General features: G+C 54.6%; 1 protein-coding gene across 4 annotated transcripts in view; it reads right to left on the bottom strand.

Annotated features, from left to right (window-relative positions):
- LOC116953635 (uncharacterized) overlaps positions 1 to 12,031 on the bottom strand; it is a 34,370-nt gene extending 22,339 nt beyond the window's left edge. For 3 of the 4 annotated variants that reach the window (XM_076051864.1, XM_076051863.1, XM_032974018.2), the window contains exons 1-2: positions 10,470 to 12,031; positions 1,497 to 1,605 (exon numbers count right to left, since the gene is read on the bottom strand). The gene's annotated coding sequence lies outside the window, so the exon portion shown is untranslated. The remainder of the gene's footprint in view (positions 1 to 1,496; positions 1,606 to 10,469) is intronic. The other variant, XM_032974017.2, reaches the window with a different exon arrangement.
- Positions 12,032 to 15,423: the final 3,392 nt, after the last annotated feature.

The raw sequence follows: 15,423 nt of genomic DNA, 5'->3' as shown, positions 1-15,423 counted from the left end.
GGTATACGGGGAGGAGGGAGTGTGGGGGTGCAGGGGAAGTGTGGCGTGTGCGGAGGGTGTAAGGGGAGTGGGGGGCACAGGTGGGGTTGTGGGGGGCCGGGGAGCAGGAGGTGCGAGGGGACTGGGTTGTGTGTCTGTGTCTGTGTGTGTGTGCGTGTCTGTGTGTGTGTTTGTGCGTGTTTGTGAGTGTACGTATGTGATTATATGCAATGCTAAAACGCAGCAAGTTGGCACAGTAGGGAGCACAGGTGGTGCATCTGGCAGTCATCTCAGTCAGTCGACCCAAAACCACCTGGGTATGTCGCATAACCTTCCCAGCAGCGAGCCCTCCACACTTCAAGTGGCCTCAAAGCGCACCTAGCCTGGCACAAACGCTGTGGTGACGTCATCGCGTGCCCCTGAGTGTATGTTCCATTGGGTGTGCGGCGGTGGTGGTGGCGGTGGTGTTGTGCGACGTCTGTGCGACGTCTGTGCGACGTCTGTGTGGAGCGAGTGCGAGGATGGAGCCCCGTGATGGTCCTTGTGGGGCTGTGCGGTGCCAAGTGTGGGGAGCGGTGGCGCAGCGGTGGAGAGAGCCACCACCCAAACTGGCCCAGCACTGGCAGCCCGGCCTCTACAACCGACTTGCTGTACTATCCTCCCTGCCCCATCAGTTAATACCCCCACCCACACCTCCCCCGCATCAACTTGAACGTTAGCCCAGACCCCCAGAGATCCCCCACACCCCTCCCCCGCACCACTGCCCTCCACACCCCCCCCCCCCTCGAATGTGTTGGGATGGAATGCGACCCTGAGGCTGCTGTGTGTCAGCTACCTGTGCGACGCAACACGTGATGACACACGTGTACACGCGTGTCGTCACACGTGTACACGCGTGTCGTCACACGTGTACACGTGTGTCGTCACGTGTACGTGCGTGTCGTCACGTGTACGCGCGTGTCGTCACGTGTCGTCTGTGTGCGTGGAGAGGGAGAGGCCTCAAGGTGAACCTAGCCTGGCACAAGAGTCGCCGGTGTGTGTGTGTTTGGGTACGTGCGTGCGTGGGTACGTTCCCTGTTTGGTGGGGAGCGGTGGCACAGTGGTTAGCGCTTTACTGCCCTATGCGAATCTGGCACGACCCCCGGTTCGATTCGTGCTCACAACCCTACACCAGCGGCAGGTAATATCTGAACCGGTCCTGGGCCTCCCCTAGGTCGACTCAGCCGCAAATGAGTACCAGATGCGGTGTGTAAACATCGCCACCGGGGAGACAAATGCGGCAGGTCGTGGTGCTGACCACCCACCCCCTCGTGTGCCGTGCCGGTCTTAATAGGCGCTCGCGAACAGCACTCGCCCCAGCAGCCTGTTAAAGGGCTACAGCCGACCGAGTTCCACTCTTGACCCGTGACGCGCACATCAATCGTGCATCTGAACTTGACACGAACCTCCCCCTAGGTCCACTCAGCCTAAACCCCCCCCCCCCCCAGTACTCGCCTAGACCGCGGCAAAGCAAGTACCTGGTGTGGCGTGCGATCCGTGGGCGGCCTGGGCGCGGCTGCTGCGCTGGCCACACCGACTCCCTCTCCGCACGCCGCGCCGCCCTTAATAGGCGCTCGCAAACAGCACCTGTGCCGACAGGTACAGCACATGAGCCCAGGGGCGCCGGCAAAACGGGTTGAGCAGAAATCTTAAACACGTGGGGCAGGCGCCGTCAAAGAATGCGTAGAGAAGGCACGTTGCACATCCTGCATATATCTGTGTGTGTGTGCGTGTGTATACAGTAGATTAGCAGATAGTCATTAATGTGCGTACACACACACACAATAATTCATGGTGTGAACACACACAAAGATCCCCCCGTATAGCCTTTGACAGACTGTTGGGGCAAGTGCTGTTTTTGACGAGCGCTGATGAAGGCCGGCACGGCACACGAACGGGTGGAGGGACAACACCAAGCCCGACCACCTTTGTCTTCCCAGTGGCGATGTTTAAACATCACACCCATATGAGGCTGAGTCAACCCAAGGGAGGCCCAGGACCGGTTCAGATAATCATCACAGTTCTTGGCCGTGAGCGAGAATCTAACTCGGGCGCCCAGGTTCGTAGCGCAGTGCGCTAAACAAGGCGCCACCGATCTTAGTTCACACACGAGACAGGCATAGGCATAGATAGCATCGTCCGAGTGGACACGCACGGAGAGACACACGGAGAGACACACGGAAACACTTGTCTACACTCGCACGCAGCGGAACACCTACACACGGACACGCACACATGCGCGCACACACACAAACGCGTACACACAGATGCAATCACGCACACACACGACCAAACCACCTTGAGCTGGGCATTTATTTCTTTATTTAACGTATCCACATATTTTTACCTGCGGCCCGTCGCATCAGATCTCAGAGGCTAAGCAGCCGCTGAGCCCGGGTTGGTACGCGGGAGCAGTGAAAAAACCGGGTGCTACTGTGGCACGGGCCGTGCGGTGGCCAGCTTACGGCAGGACAATAATGGATTATTGAATCCATTTGTGCAGAGCTTTTGAGTGTTACTCCCCCCCCCCCCCGTCCATCTGCACCCCCCCCCCCCACCCCACCCCTCCCTTCGTCTCGTACGCCCAGAAGGTTTTCTCCGGGGTTGTCCGGGTTCCTCGCACCAAAACGCTCGCGAATGAACGAGGCCGGGAATCCCGATGTGGCAGGAACCGTCCTCGACGAGAGAACGTTGGGACTCGGCGAGGCTCTCTCAGAAGTAAACTCTCTTCTTGCCGTGTGATGGCGACAACAGCAGCAGCAGCAGCAACGTGGTTCCAGGAGCTCGGTTCCAGGAGCTCGATGCCAGTGTCGAGGCCTGCTGCTGCTGCTGCTGCTCGCCACGACGAGAGGGCTTCAGCAGACAGAGAGAGTCCGTGTCGCTGTTCCTCAACCTCCTCCGTTGAAGGAGCGCAGACCGCAGTGGGTTTACTCCACGGTCCATATCTTGGCTAGTGTGGCCACAATCGCACTGCTGTGGCCTGTCTTTAATGAATCTCTATTTATCTCTATGGGTCACTATGTATACGAGTCTGTGCATCTCTACGTGTCTCCATGTATCTCGATGGGTCACCGAGTCTCTATGTGTCTGTGTGTCTATGGGTTACTAGATTGAAAACTAATTTCTTCAGAACAGATTTTTGTGTTTAGTTTGTTGTCCTTCCCTGCACCTCCGATTAGCCCGGTTGGTTACGTACGGGGCTAAAGAAGTTCAACATACACGTACATACATCTTTACACACCGCACCAGGTACTCATTAGAGGCTTAATCCACCTCAGAAAGGCCACACACACACACACCCCTCACCGTGATGCCAGGACCGCGTCAGGTTCCGAACTCTCTGGGTTTTTCGCCGGGGGACGGCCGTGGTAGCGGTCGTGCCGACTTACACGTCACAGGTTTGACGCGAGACGCGACTGCGGGTGGCCTTCCGAGCGGGTAATGGACGCTGATCGGGCAATTGACCAAACTACAGGGCACACTCGGATAACGGACGCGGCACGGCCGGAGTATTCGGTTTCCCGGCTACGGCGAACATCAGCGGCTCTCGCAGGCACAAGAGCCGAGCTGGTCCCCCCTCGCTCACCGACCGCGCACTGACCAGCGTGGTGAAGCACGGTGGAACAACGAGCGTGACTGACATGGCGGGCGCCTTCATCCAGCAGTGCATCGACCAAGGGGCTGTGAATTAATACAATCAGGCAAAGGTAAAGGCGCACAGCTACAATTCTTTGCTCACGCCACTGCTGGCAGGAAGGGGGCACCCTCCGTGAGAGAGAACTATTAGAGGGTGCATTTGGCCTACTCTTCCACGTTAGACCACCACCGCGCCCATTGACACCGCTGGGTGGACTGGTATGGTGGCGGGGAGTGGGGGCGTGGGGGAGTGGGGCGGTGAGCGGAGATGTGTGTCCCGTGCCTTGTCTGGAGATCGAGTTATCCAGACTGTAGGTTTCAGAGTGCTGACCATTATTCTATGGAAACTCAGTTTGACATTATAAAAATCACACTCATACACTCACACTGACTCACTCGCATACACACCCATACGCTTACTCACAAGACAAAATATCCCCCCCCCCCCCGTATAGCCTGAACAGGCTTTTTGGGGCAAGTGCTCTTCGCAAGGAGCACCGATCAAGGCCGGAACGCCACACGAGGGGGAGCGTGGCCAGCACCACGCCCGGCCGCCTTTGCCTCCCAGTGGCGATGTTCACGCGCCGCACCAGGTACAATACTCGTTTGAGGCCGAAACTACGTAGGCAAGGCCCAGGACTGGTTCGGATAATCGTCACTGGTGCTGGCCATGAGCGGGAATCAAACTCTGGTGCCTGGATTCATAGCGCAGCGCGCTCACCGCTGCACCACCGCCCCGCTCGCTCGCTCACTCGTTTTTTTTTATTCTTTAGTAACAGAGAACGCGATGCCACTCTGGGCGGGACGGGTGGGTGACATCTTCGTCAGGATAATGTGGATGTGGTCGGCAATGTGTGTGCGCGTGTGTAAAATGCATTACGGGGAAACAATGTGTGTGTGTGTGATGAGTTATGTTTAGCACAAACAGAAGTATGTGGAGCTGAGTGTACCAGCGCTGTCACGATCGGCCTCTGTGGAGGAGGCTCGTGAAGGACGCGACTGGGCAATTGGAGGCAGTCGCCCTACAACAACAACGGAGGGCAGAGGAGCGACGCTCACAACAACGAGTGAAGCGCCGGGCGGATAAAACGCAGCAAATTGGCACAGTGGGAAGCACATGCGGTGCATCTGCCAGTCATCTGAGTCAATCAATCCATGGCACCTGGGTCTGTCCCGTGGTCTTCAGCCAGCGAGCCTTCGAGACTTCACGTGCCCTCAAAGTGCACCTAGCCTGGCACAAGCGCCGGTGGTGCCGTCACCGCGGACGGTGGTTGTTGTTGTTGTTTAGACCAAGGGTGTCGTCGTTACCTTCGCCGCAGCAGTGGGGGCAGCGTTCAGATTGTTTTACTCAAATGGTGAATCGAAGAACCACACAATGACAAGCGGCCAGTGACAAACAGCACTGTGAGATCTACGGTGCAATCGGCAACGTGAGATAATGATTGCGTTTGCTGCACTGAGCGAGCGAGGTTATTGCTGTTGAGAGATGGTGGGGGGGGGGGGTGATGGGAGGAGGGAGTTCTGGAGTGGAGCAGTGAGAGAAAAGAATCAGAGAGTGAAGTGAGGTGACCTGCAGCGAGGTGTGTGTGAGAGTGTGTATATATGTTGGACTTCTTTCGCACCGTACGTAGCCAACCATGCTAATCGGAGGTGGGTGTGTGAGTGTGTGTTCTGTGTGAGTGAGTGCGAGTGTGTGTGGGTGAGTGAGTGAGGGAGTCAATGAATAAGTGAATGATAGTGTGATTGTTAGTCAGTTCGTGACAGTGTGAATGCAGGAGTGACAGTGAGTGAGCCTGAGTGGCAAGTTAGTGAGAGTGAGTGAGTGTGAGTGTGTAGTGAGTGACTGAGTGAGTGACTGAGTAAGTGTGTAGTGAGTGACTGAGTGAGTGACTGAGTGAGTGTGTAGTGAGTGACTGAGTGACTGTAGAGTGACAGTGTGAGTGAGTGACAGTGTGAGTGACTGAGTGACAGTGTGAGTGAGTGACTGAGTGACAGTGTGAGTGAGTGACAGTGTTAGTGAGTGACTGAGTGACTGAGTGAGTGTAGAGTGAGTGACAGTGTGAGTGTAGAGTGAGTGAGTGACAGTGTGGAGTGAGTGAGTGAGTGACTGAGTGACAGTGTGAGTGAGTGACTGAGTGACAGTGTGAGTGAGTGACTGAGTGACAGTGTGAGTGAGTGACTGAGTGACAGTGTGAGTGAGTGACTGAGTGACAGTGTGAGTGAGTGACTGAGTGACAGTGTGAGTGAGTGACTGAGTGACAGTGTGAGTGAGTGACTGAGTGACAGTGTGAGTGAGTGACTGAGTGACAGTGTGAGTGAGTGACAGTGTGAGTGTAGAGTGAGTGAGTGACAGTGTGAGTGAGTGACAGTGTGTAGTGAGTGACTGAGTGAGTGACAGTGTGAGTGAGTGACTGAGTGAGTGTAGAGTGAGTGACTGAGTGAGTGACTGAGTGAGTGACAGTGTGAGTGAGTGACTGAGTGAGTGTAGAGTGAGTGACAGTGTGAGTGTAGAGTGGGTGAGTGACAGTGCGAGTGTGCGAGTGTGAGTGTCGAGTGAGTGTGTGAGTGACTGTGTAAGTGACTGTGTGAGTGACTGAGTGACTAAGTGACTGAGTGACTGTGTGAGTGACTGTGTGAGTGACTGAGCAACTGAGCGAGTGTGTGAGTAACAGAGTGACTGAGTGAGTGGGTGATTGTGTGAGTGACTGTGAGTGACTGTGTGAGTGACTGAGTGAATGACTGTGTGAGTAACAGAGTGAGTAACAGAGTGACTGTGAATGACTGTGACTGAGTGACTGAGTAACAGAGTGAGTGACTGTGAGTGACTGAGTGAGTGACTGTGAGTGACAGTGTAGCAGCAGCTGATTGCACACGACCACAAAGCCAACACACACACTACAGTACAGTCCACAATACTGTACACAATCTCGACACGATCTGGACACAACACTAAAAAGTCCAAACTGGGACCAGAGGAAACGCCGCGTGGATGGCATTCACGACAAAACCCAGAGCAGGAACCAAACTCGGACCAAGAGTTCAACCTGGGGTGGGATCAAACAAACCCCCCACCACCACCACCTCGCATACAAACAATTCAAGATCGACACGCACGGGGCTAGAGAGGCGAGAGACGACGCCGCGGGGCCGAGCCTACTTGCTGTACTTCCTTCTTCACGCGCCGCAGCCCGGCCGGCAAAGCGGCAGCAGCCTGCTCGTGGAGGAGCCCAGCGGAGCCGCACCGCCTCGGTTGGACTCCAGGAGCCGGCGTCGGGGGCAGTGGGGGGCAGTGGGGGCCGGCTGGGGGGCAGCCCCGCTGGGGAGGCGGCGGCGATGCCGCTAAGGGTGGAGGGGGGTAAAGGTCTCTCTCGTGCGATTGCCTCATTATTTAGTTACTCGATGATATAAACAGCTCTCTCTCTCTGTCTCGTCTTCCGCGTGTGTATTTAAGGCTATAAACGTGGGGGTCTTCGTCTCTGTGCATATTTTCAATGTGGTTAATCCGCGCGCCGGTTTGAAACATTCCGGCTGGCCCTGCCCACGATCCACCCTGGGTTTAACCGGACCGGATCAGAGTTGAGAGTGGATGTGGACACAGTCCCATCGGTGAGCTACTTCGGCAAGCGTGGCTGCCTTGGCTGGTTTCATGTAGCCACCGCATGGCCAAGCAGCTCTCTTCGGCCGGATCGAGGGGGATAGACGGGCAAAAAAAGAGATGGAGCTGATGCGGTTACAGAAGGATGTGGGGGAGCTGATTGGACTTGCCGATGACTGGTGCCAGCGGTGTCAAGATCGGCCTCTGTGGAGGAGGCTCGTGAAGGATGCCGCTGAGCAGTTGGAGGCAGTCGCCCTCCAACAACAACGGAGGGCGGAGGAGCGACGCTCACAACAACGAGCGGGGCGCCGGGTCGATAAAACGCAGAGAGTTGGCACGGTAGGGGGCACAGGTGGTGCATCGGCCAGTCAACGCATTCATCTCAGGCAGTCAACCCGTGGCACCTGGGTCCATTCCGTGACCTCTTGCCAGCGGGCGTTCGACACTTCACGTGGCCTCAAAGTGCACCTAGCCTGGCACGAGCGCCGTGGTGACGTCACCGCCACTAAGGTGGTTATTGTTGTGGGTGTGGCGGCGGTTAGCGCACTGCTCGACGAACCTGGCATTCACCTGAGCTCCATTTCCGCTCACGGCCAACCAACACAAGCGGCGGTTGCCTGCACCGGTCCTGGGCTTCCCCTTGGTCGACTCAACCTCAAATGAGTACTTGGTTGCAGTGTGTGAAATTCACCACGAGGGAGACAAAGGCGGCCGGGTGTGGTGGTGGCCACCAACAGCCCCCTCGTGTGCCGTGCCGGCCTCCATAGGTGCCACTCGCTAACAGCACTTGCCCCAACAGTCTGTTAAGGCTACACGGGGGAGCTTTGTCTTTGACACGCAAATAGGATATCGCGATCTGGCGTAACGACATCTCGCGCGGTGGTGAATAAGGAAGCGCCGCACCAACGATAGAAAACCAGATTTTCTGTCCCTAACAAATGTAATAACAATATAAACACACACACGTCTTATATACTTATTTACTCCACGAAAGAACTTCTCAGGAGTGGCCCTGCCACAGCCGCCACACACTGGGCTTTTATTTTAAGATGTTTTCAGCCAATTAATGAGTTGTTTATTAGACATGCGGAGGGAACCCAGAGGACCCGAAGAAACCCCGCAGTGCGAGCGAGGGGGCAACACTCTATCCCCGAACAGATGGAAATGGATGGCGAATTAGTCCGCTTGCTGCACCGCATTCTCCTGGCGAGCAAAAGGTCTACGGCATCTCCTTGACGCCCACGGGAAGGGAGTTTCACACCATGATCCTCCAACCCCCGAAGCTGCTGCCTCCACGGGGCTGGATTACAGGCAGCAGTCACGCGCAGCGGCGGAGCCACCACTGTCCGGCAGCAGGAGTTGCTTGCAACCTCGGAGATGCAACCAGATCCCAGGAAGAGACACTCGGAGAGATATCCCGGTGCCGACAAGTTACCTGCAAATGATTCAATTTGCAGGTAACTTGCCTGAAAATGACTCAATTGGGATCACACAGCAACAGCAACAACAGCAGCAGCAACATCGCCCCCCTCCCCCACTACTGTGAAAACTCGGCAGGACCCTCCGGAAAAGGAGTCTAGAGACTCCACAGCTGTCAACCCACACGGTTTACCCCGCATTCTTGTACAGGGAAATTGAGTTTTCAAGACCATACGGCGCACAGCAGTTTCAATACGGGCAACATAAATGTCTATTTGTTTGTGTTTCTCCCTTGTGATGGGACTTTGTAGGATCAACGTTGAGATTTATAAGGGCACGGGTTGACTAATAAGGTATGGATTGGTCTGTAATAATGTAGGGCATTGATAAGGGGTTGTTGACAGGTATGAGACTCGGTGAGGCTTTCCTGGGTAAACTCGCGGAATCATAATATTGTTTTAATGATCAATGTTTATCGTTATTATTATGATGATGCAGCCGGGACGTGCAAAGTCACGGAAGGACCGACAGATTTTCGAGGACGATTCCGTGGAAACCCGGGGCAGGTGGCAACACGAGCCAAGGGGTCACGTTAACATCACGCGCGGTGGCTGAATATACACACAGCATTCAACAAGGTGATTCACATCGGCATTGTTGTTTTGAAGACTGCCATTCACGCTGACATTATTGTTATGAATAATGTGAGTCACACTGACATCATTGTTCTGAACAATACGATTCACACTTTCATTGTTGTTCTGAACAATGTGATTCACACAGTCATTTAGCTGTTTTTACAATGTGATTCACACTGACATCATTGTTCTGAACAATACGATTCACACTTTCATTGTTGTTCTGAACAATGTGATTCACACAGTCATTTAGTTTTTTTACAATGTGATTCACACTGACATCATTGTTCTGAACAATACGATTCACACTTTCATTGTTGTTCTGAACAATGTGATTCACACAGTCATTTAGCTGTTTTTACAATGTGATTCACACTGACATTGTTCTGAACAATAATATTCACACTTTCATTGTTGTTCTGAACAATGTGATTCACACTGTAATTTAGTTTTTTTACAATGTGATTCACACTGTCATTGAAAAAGAGCTGCATAGCGCATTTGATTCGTCCAGTCTAAATAAAGATTCCGATTGTTGTTGTCAACAATATAATTCACTCTGTCATTGTGGCTCTGAACAAAGAGATTGACTGTTACACTACTGTTCTGGACAATTTTACTCAAACTGGCGTTGTTAACAATGTGATTCACACTGGCATTGTTTTTCTTAACAAAATCATTTACTGACATTTTGTTCTGAGCAATGTGCTTCACACTCGTTATTGTTCTTAACAAAGCGATTCACTGTCATTGTTTCAAACAATGCAATTCGCACTGGCATTATTGTTCTGAACAAAGTGATTCCCACTTCACTGTGTTCTGCACAGTGCTTCCCCTGTGACATTGTTGTTCTGAACAAATTGAATCATTCACACGCGGTCATGTTGTTCTCAGCAATTTCATTTGCACACACAAACTTCTCACACGCCAGATTCACACACACCACACTCACAAACCAAACACCCCATTCACTCCCCCCCACACTAACACTCCTCACACACACCATTAACACACACAGCCACGCCAACTCACACTCGACCCACGTACACCCACTGACCACTCACCCATAGCGCACTCTCCCACACAACACCCACTCACCCTACTCGACTCACCCCACTCATACCCACCCAATCACAATTACACACACCCACACCGGTCCTTACCAGCTCACACCCCGGTTCCCATCAGCGCGGTCCTCTCCTCTTCGTTCTCGCCTACTGTGGGAGTCCAGGGACTCCGGAACCGGTCCAAGACCCCCGAGACCCCCGAGACCCCCGAGACCCTCGCTGGCCCGCGAACAACGCAGTCCCCACGTCCGCTCAGGAGGGATTTCCTCCCGCAATGAGCCCTGCTTCGTTCCCACGTGGTGGCGACCCTCGATGGGCCATACCAAGTGTCCCGCTCACGTGAGGGGGGTGGGAGGGGGAGATTGTTTCTACCGAAACCCGGTTTAAAATCCCCAGGTTCATTACCGTTCCTGATAATTTTAATATAATGAATCGATATTATATATAAATTAATGCTGTGTTCAATTAATTTAGTTCAGAAAATAAAGTTGTTGAAATGGGTGTAAGATCCGGGTTGTTAATCATTAACTTCCAACTACGACCTCCCTCTCCCCCCTTGCTTGGTGTGTAGTGGTATAGTCCATTAAAATTGCTTTTAAGCCATTTCCATTAACTTCAATTGCCATCATGAGCAGAACTTTGTCCTCTGTCCATATCAATAACCTTTTGGCCTTCCAGACCAGTGATATTATTCAGCAGTATTTGGTCAAGAAAAGGAAACTCCGCACCGGTTTCGAAATGCCGGGTCTCATCAGGCAGTCACCCAGTAAACAGATTCAGAATCTGTATTGAGACTGCAAGGAATCCGATGAGCTATGAAGCTCTTTTTCGCACATGTCCAGCATGGGCGGGTCAGCAAGTTACAGCAGCAAACAACACAAAAACACGCACGGAGTGCAACATAGAGAAAATGATAACCGAGTCGCTGAATTTAAATCATTCATTAATTTATCATACAAGTCCGCTGGCCCAATGTTGACCCAACGTTGGTTCAGCGTTGACCCAACGTTGGTTCAGCGTTGACCCAACGTTGGTTCAGCGTTGGCCCAACCTTAGCATGTGATTGGAAACGTTGGCCCAAAGCTGCCCCAACGTCCCATGTATACTGGGCTTCAGGCTTGTTAACAACTGGTCCTGAATTACCAGATGTTAATGCAAGAGCAAACTGCAAACTTGGGCTCGTGAGTTCGATTCCTGGCCACGGCTAACATCAGTGGTGTGTGATTCCTGTGCACCGGTCATGGGCCTTCTCAACTTCATCAACCTGCATTGAACCAGCGTGGTGAAGTATGGTCAAACAACCCGCCTCCCCCCTGCCCTCTTTCGGGTCTCTCGTGCCCCTGGCCTCTCTGGGCAGTGGTCTCACTGACAATTACCGAACTCTCCAGATTCTAAGACATTCGGAAAGTAAGACGCACCCAAGACGTTGTGCACGGTGTCAATAAAACCACACAGACGGAGGTGCTCACACTCACACATACCGGATTGTAAGACGCACCCCAACGTTCGCTCACAAAATACGGTAACACACACACGTGTCCACATGCGTGTACACGTGTATGTGTACATGTGTGTGTACATGTGTTTGTACATGTGTACGTGTGTGTGTACATGTGTGTGCTGGGGTCTCCTCGTGTCTCCGTGTCTCATTCCACGTCTCACCCGCCCCCCACCCAAGCCGCACCCCGTGTCTCACTCACTCACTCAGTGTCTCTCAGAGTCTCTCAGAGTCTCTCTCCGGCTCCCCGCGTCTATTTCCTCCGCAATCCCCTTGCCCCCCACCCCCCACCTTGTCTCCCCTTGTCTCCCCTTGTCTCCCCTTTCCCCCCTCCCCTTGTCTCCCCCCCCCCCTTGTCTCCCCCCCCCTTGTCCCCCCCCCCCCCTTGTCTCCCCCCCTTGTCTCCCCCCCCCTTGTCTCCCCCCCCTTGTCTCCCCCCCCCTTGTCTCCCCCCCCTTGTCTCCCCCCCCCTTGTCTCCCCCCCCTTGTCTCCCCCCCTTGTCTCCCCCCCCTTGTCTCCCCCCCCTTGTCTCCCCCCCCCTTGTCTCCCCCCCCCTTGTCTCCCCCCCCCTTGTCTCCCCCCCCTTGTCTCCCCCCCCTTGTCTCCCCCCCTTGTCTCCCCCCCCCTTGTCTCCCCCCCTTGTCCCCCCCATTGTCCCCCCCCTTGTCCCCCCCCCTTGTCCCCCCCTTGTCTCCCCCCCTTGTCTCCCCCCCCTTGTCTCCCCCCCTTGTCTCCCCCTCCCCCCCCTTGTCTCCCCCCCTTGTCTCCCCCCTTGTCTCCCCCCCTTGTCTCCCCCCCTTGTCTCCCCCCCTTGTCTCCCCCCCTTGTCCCCCCCTTGTCCCCCCTTGTCCCCCCCTTATCTCCCCCCTTGTCTCCCCCCCTTGTCTCCCCCCCTTGTCTCCCCCCCTTGTCCCCCCCTTGTCCCCCCCCTTGTCTCCACCCCCCTTGTCTCCACCCCCCTTGTTTCCCCCCCCCCCTTGTCTCATAGTTTAGTTTCATAGTTTATTTATTTTGGTATAGCCCTGTGAGCCATTCGGCTCTTGAATCGGGTGCAACCTCAACAAACAAAAAACATGAACAAGAAAACATCTTAAAGTGACTATGTGACTGTGCAAACAGAAAATCCAGGAAAAAAAACATCAAAATATTCCTGAAATAGCACCATACACCAACGCTGTGTGCAAAAATCCCAGTAGGATGCAAGTCAAATAACAACCACAAGACAACAAAGATTAAGGCCATCAGTCTAACTCCGTACTACAATAAACAAAAACATGGCCAAACCCAAAAAAAACGTTTTCGAAATCACCAAAATAAAAGCCATAAATGCAATGTAACAGTGATCATAGGGACTGTGACCGAATTTTTTACAATAAACTACATCAATAAATTTTAACACCAAAATCTAGAGCCATATTTTAGGCCACTGAATAGCAGTGGCAGCAAGGGGTGTACAACTTCCTCTAGAGTTGTTTTGAGAGAAGATCTCATAGGTAGTGATTCAAGTTGCAGTTTATTGGCAATAGCATTCCAGACCCTGGGGCATCAATAGCAAAGGCCCTTCCTCCGGTTTTTGTATGGCAATAGGGAATGTGAAGCTGGTAAATGAGCGAAGACCTGAGGTCAAATTTGTTCTTTGAAACAGAGAGGAGATCCAGTAGGTAGTCTCCCCCCCCCCCCTTGTCCCCCCCCCCCTTGTCTTCCCCCCCCCCTTGTCTCCCCCCCCCTTGTCTCCCCCCTTGTCTCCCGCCCCCCTTATCTCCCCGTGTCGCCCCCCCCCTTGTATCCCCCCCCATGTCTCCCCCCCCGTGTCTCCCCCCCCGTGTCTCCCCCCCCCCCGTGTCTCCCCCCCCGTGTCTCCCCCCCGTGTCTCCCCCCCCGTGTCTCTCCCCCCCACCCCGTCTCCCCCCCCCGTGTCTCCCCCCCCTTGTCCCCCCCCGTGTCTCCCCCCCCCCGTGTCTCCCTCCCCACCCGTGTCTCCCCCCCCTTGTTTCCCCCCGCCCCTTGTCTCCCCCTTGCCCCCCCCCTTGTCTCCCCCTGTCTTCCCCCTTGCCCCCCCCTTTGTCTCCCCGTGTCTCCCCCTTGTCTCCCCCTTGTCTTCCCCCCTTGTCCCCCCCCCTTTGTCTCCCCGTATATCCCCCTTGTCTCCCCCTTGTCTTCTCCCCTTGCCCCCCCCCTTTGTCTCCCCGTATCTCCCCGTGTTTCCCCGTGTTTCCCCGTGTCTCCCCGTGTCTCCCCGTGTCTTCCCCTTGTCTCCCCCTTGTCTCCCCCTTGTCTCCCCCTTGTCTCCCCCTTGTCTCCCCCTTGCCCCCCCCCCCCATTGTCTTCCCCCCTTGTCTCCCCCCTTTGTTTCCCCCTTGCCCCCCCCCTTGTCTCCCCCGTGTCTCCCCCGTGTCTCCCCCTTGCCCCCACCCCTTGTCTCCCCTGTGTCTCCCCGTGTCTCTCCACATGGTGGCGATGTCGCCCCGCGTTTGGGATGAACGGAACTGGCGAAAGAGCGAAAGAGAGCGAGGGGAGGGAGGGGAGAGAGCGAGCGGAGAGTGTAAGAGGGGAGAGTGTAAGAGGGGAGAGTGTAAGAGGGAGGAAGAGATAGAGGAGGGAGAGAGAGGGGAGAGTGTCAGAGGGAGAGGGGAGAGTGTAAGAGTGAGAGAGAGAGGAGGGAGAGAGAGGGAGAGAATTGAGGGAGAGAAGAGAGAGAGTGAAGAGAGAAAAAAAGAGAGAGGTGAGAGAGAGGAGAGAAAGGTGAGAGAGAGGTGAAAATATTTTGTTGGGTCTTTCATTTAAAAGGGGAGGTTACATAAAGCAAAGCATTAAAAAAACCGAAATGATGAACGAAGCAAAGTGCCGACTATACCGAGCATCTTCTTGTTTCCTCTGATCGTAAAAAAAGAGAGTGAAGAGAGAGTGAAGGGAGAGAGTGAAGAGAGAGAGGAAGAGAGCGTGAAGAGGGAGTGATTCTACATGGACCTGCAGGGCCTCCCACTGGGACAGCTGCCACCCTTCTACAGAAGCGTCCTGCAGACATGGAGCTCCCTCGACCGTCAGGAGGCTGAATCAGCCGCGATCGGCCGAGGATCTGGTCTTCGAACCGATCCTCAGGAACCCACAGACAAAGCTGCCATCCACCACCACCACCCCTGGCATGGAGAGGCGCCTCGCCAACGCGAGGCTCACCAGGATGGGAGATCTGGTGGAGCCTGAAACACGGGGCCGGTGGCTCGGACCAGCAGACATGGCCGCAAAGACAGGGCTGCAGTCGCTCCGGGTGGCTGCCTGGATCCTGGCCGAAGCCAAGGGGGCCTTCTCAGTGGCAGCGATGGGGAGAACGCCCCCCATCGGCGTTGGGGATGACGAGGCCCCTCTCGGTCCCCCTCCACCGGAGCTCTCCATCGTGCCACTGCATCGCCAATGCCGACAAACGAAGGCGGATCACAACCTGTGCCGGCTAGAAGACCTACCGGAGGTGGCTTTCACAAATGTAAAGCGGAAAGGTGCTCTACTCCTACATGGTCCGGTTTCACCAACAGGACACCCTGAGGAGCCACAAGGAC

This window comes from Petromyzon marinus, chromosome 52, assembly GCF_048934315.1.
Source record: "Petromyzon marinus isolate PM22_M1 ecotype Great Lakes invasive population chromosome 52, UKy_Petmar_22M1.pri1.0, whole genome shotgun sequence".
Taxonomy (NCBI): Eukaryota; Metazoa; Chordata; class Hyperoartia; order Petromyzontiformes; family Petromyzontidae; genus Petromyzon; species Petromyzon marinus.
The sequence above is the reverse complement of the archived record's forward strand: the minus strand, read 5'-3'. Positions and strand labels throughout refer to the sequence as shown.